Source organism: Quercus lobata, chromosome 5, assembly GCF_001633185.2.
Source record: "Quercus lobata isolate SW786 chromosome 5, ValleyOak3.0 Primary Assembly, whole genome shotgun sequence".
Lineage (NCBI taxonomy): Eukaryota > Viridiplantae > Streptophyta > Magnoliopsida > Fagales > Fagaceae > Quercus > Quercus lobata.
The window spans coordinates 68,530,988-68,535,191 of NC_044908.1; positions in this window are offsets into that span (position 1 = coordinate 68,530,988).

Here is a 4,204-nt window from a genome sequence, read left to right on the forward strand (position 1 = left end):
TCCCTCCAGTTGTTGGGAATGGTTGTAAGGACAGAGAAGTATGATCGTGTCAGGCACAAGGCACTGAATGCAATAATAGCCATCTTTCCCTTAGACTTTTCCGTTTTATCCATTGTCCTTTTCTGCTTTAGTACTTTTCTTGCCCTGTGGAAAGATGTGGAGTGTCATTACCCGTGATAGGTTGCCTCTTTTACCCTCTGCTATACCATGCCGAGGAGGATTTTCTTATGGCTGAGAAGGGGTTTTTCCTTGGGCTGGGCCCCTGCCTAGTGTAGACATCGTCATGGGCCTATTAGTTCTTTACCCCCCATAATAACCCCTCAAAATCCTGCTGTCCAGCTCCTCAGACGGAAAGGAGGATTTTGGTGACATCGGACCTTTGTCATGGTTTGCCAAGTCTTGCCTTCCATTAATGCCAGAGTCTCTTCGCTTGCCCGAGGTGCATTCCTGACTGTGAGACATTCTTTTAGTTTATCCAAGCCCCGTCCCTGTCGTTTCAGTACACGAAGTGCGCTTTGATTAGGGCCTTTTCACGAGATGACATAAATCCAACGGCTGAAGACTACTTTGAAATTTGAGCGAGATTGATCTTGTTTGTAATTCCTTTTTGGGGATTTGGGGCAAATTAATTGTCTCCAGATTTGTTCCCTATACAAGACGTGCAGTGGGAGATAGTCCCCCTTTACTTGCAAACCCTTGAGTTCTTCAGGTTTCTAACTCCCTAAATGTTCCCAAAGTCCCCACTATGAGAGTGACTGAGATTTAGGGAGTGAAATGGTTATGGTTAGGGTGAGGATGAAGGAACGAAACCCTCTTCAGAAGCCTTGGGTATCTCCAAGATTCAGAATGGCCTGGTTAGGACAAGGGGGACAAAGGCTCAAGACATTTTTCTCGTTGATAAGGCAAGAAAAGAGCCTCTTCTTCCTTCAACCAAAATCCGAAGTGGATGGAGGTCGCATCAAATTTTTGGTGCAACAGCATTGGGACCTTCATCCGATGTCGTATGTCATGCACATAAGAGCCTGGATTTCCCATCGCCGGTACCATTCGTGCTTGCTCGATTGCTGCTAGTATGATACTTGCTTGATTGCTGCTAGAGCAGGTATGGGGATTGGGCATTCCCACTTCTTCCTCTCTTCCATCACTAGTGCCACCCAGGCTTGCCTAGTCGCTGCTAGAGCAAGGTTGCGAACTGGGTGCCTCTGCTTCTTCTTCTCTTCCATCACTAGTGCCATCCAGACTTGCTTAATCATTATTAGAGCAAAATTGAAGGATTTATTATCCCCGTGTATTCCTTTTTTTTTTTTTTTAGTTAGCTTATGATTACAGGCTTGTCTAAACATTTTTATGTATACTGTACCATTTCTTTATCTAATAAAAGATGATTTTATTGCATTTTATGTATCATTTCTATTTTGTAATAAGTATCTTATGAATGGACGTGCTGGTGTCCTTTCTTTCGAACCGTACTTAGAACCGATACCCTCGCCGGTAAAGAGTTATCACTTTGAACCTATCGAAACCGATGAGCATGACAATGCCGACTTTAAATAGGTCAACTATACAAAACTAACCGGGATAACAGCCACACGTTCTGTATTGCGAACGGGGTGGCTACCTGAGGATATGTAATCCGAAATAAACCGTTCGAGGGGGCTGCTAGGCATTAGGGTTCTTTTTTGCGTTTCCAGTGATATTCGTAGCTTTAACTTGTTTTAGGTGTATGGTTCGAGGACCGAGGCATGACTGAACCTGGTCTAAACACTCAGAAAGGTACCATTGCGTGTTAGCCTCCATAAGGCTGGAAGGTCGAGGATCATGCAAGGCCTCCATTCTGCCTAGGACTTAGGCCCTTCTTGAAGTTGCTAGTTTTCCATAAGTTTGAGTCCGAGAACCATGCAAGACCTCGATTCTGTCTAGCACTTAGGCTCTTGGAGCATCTATTTTCCCCATAGGCTTGAGTTCAAGGATCAGGCAAGACCTTGATTCTGTCTAGCACTTAGGCTATTAGAGTGTCTAATTTCCCCATAGGCTCGAGTCGGAGGACCAGACAAGACCTTGGTTCTGTCTAATACTTAGGCTCTTAGAGTGTCTAATTTTCCCATAGGCTTGAGTCCGAAGACTAGGCAAGACCTTGGTTCTGTCTAGCACTTAGGCTCTTAGAGTGTCTAGTTTCCCCATAGGCTTGAGTCCGAGGATCAAGCAAGACCTTGGTTCTGTCTAGCACTTAGGCTCTTAGAATGTCTAGTTTCTCCATAGGCTTGAATCCAAGGACCAGGCAAGACTTTGGTTCTGTTTAGCACTCAGGCTCTTAGAGTGTCTAGTTTCCCCATAAGCTTGAGTCCCAGGACTAGGCAAGAACTTGGTTCTGTCTAGCACTTAGGCTCTTAGAGTGTCTAGTTTCCCCATAAACTTGAGTCCGAGGACCAGACAAGATCTTGGTTCTGTCTAGCACTTAGGCTATTAGAGTGTCTAGTTTCCCCATAGGCTTGAGTCCAAGGACCAAGCAAGACTTTGGTTCTGTCTAGCACTTAGGCTCTTAAAGTGTCTAGTTTCCCTATAGGCTTGAGTCCAAGGACCAGGCAAGACCTTAGTTCTATCTAACACTTAGGCTCTTAGGTTTGGCCATCAACTTCTTTCTCTAGAGGGGATTCAGCGGACTGGACTATTAGGCCCGTGGGAATTAGCCCCTTGTCAAGTGCTCAGGGCACACGTCTGATGTCAGAAGCTGCTAGGACCACGTTTCGCTTAGCAACCTTTCCCTTGTAATCAACGCTTCGAAGTAGTGGAAGCTGAGTTACAACAACGACGGTGTGTTTTAGGAAATAATGGGGAGGCTTTCATGCAGCTTATACCACCGTCGTGACGGTCTTCTTGATGGACTTCTACTGACAAGAGCTTAATCCCACTGTGATTAGCCGTTGCACTCGCTAACGCACAAGCTCTTCCCACAGGCGGTGCTAATTGTAGGGTCACATTTTTCTGGCCAGGCCCAAGATGCATGGGACCTTAGACCAATGAGCCCGTTACAATGAATTTGTAGAGAGTAGGTCAAAGAACTGGGCTCTAGTGTGTGGACAACAGCCATTACGGTGGTCCTCATAGGCTGAGTTTACTAGAGAGAATTGGACATCGACACGATCCGAGGAGCTTTTTCTCGCCCCTCCCCTCTATTCAGGGGGTCCTTCTGTTTCTCCTTCCTCCCTTTTTATAGTCATTCTCCTCTTGAAAGGGGTCCCGGGGTAGGTACTTGTCCCATCCGCCCTTCCCTCTAGTTGTTAGGAATGGTTGTAAGGATAGAGAAGTATGGCCGTGTCAGGCACAAAACACTGAATGCAATAATGGCCGTCTTTCCCTTAGACGCTTTCGCTTTATCCGTTGTCCTTTTCTGCTTTAGTACTTTTCTTGCCCTGTGGAACGATGTGGAGTGTCATTACTTGTGGTAGGTTGCCTCTTTTATCCTCGGCTATACCCATGCCAAGGAGGATTTTCCTATGGTCGAGGAGGGATTTTTCCTTAGGCTAGGCCCATGGCCCAGTGTAGACATCATCATGGGCCTATTAGTTTTTTACCCCCCACACTTATCATGAATAAAAAAAACTTTCATATATCTCTTATATATATATATAAAGATTAAGTTACCTTATATATTGAAAAAAAAAAAAAAAAAAAAAAAAAGACTCTTTGGAGCAAAATACAATGAATAGGGTAAGCTTCATACACATAGATTAATTTAAAAGTAAACATATTTTAACCTTGTCCCATTTGTGCATTTTTCATACTATGGTCATACATTGCACTTAGACACCATATGTGTTTGCTACTCTTGCCATACCCAGCTCAATATCATGTTTACACATCTTATGCTTTATAACATTTTGTTTTTAATGTGTTTTGTCTTTTGTTTGAGTTTAGTTTCTCATTCATGTTATACTCCATGTGTTTTGTCCTTTTAATGTGTTTTGCTAAGTAATCATTGTAATCATTTCCATATGACTGTCATGTGTTTGATCAAGTTGCTCATTTGTTTCACATCATGTTTACTTAATCGCATTTTTACTTGTTACTTAATACCTGTCATTTATTACTTGCTTTACCTTGAGGGTCTAATGTGATTTGTGTAAGTGTTTTAGGATATAGGTATTTGATTTCAAGTTCATCACAGGTTTTAGATTTAGGTGTGAGTGAGTTTTGCCATTTTTCT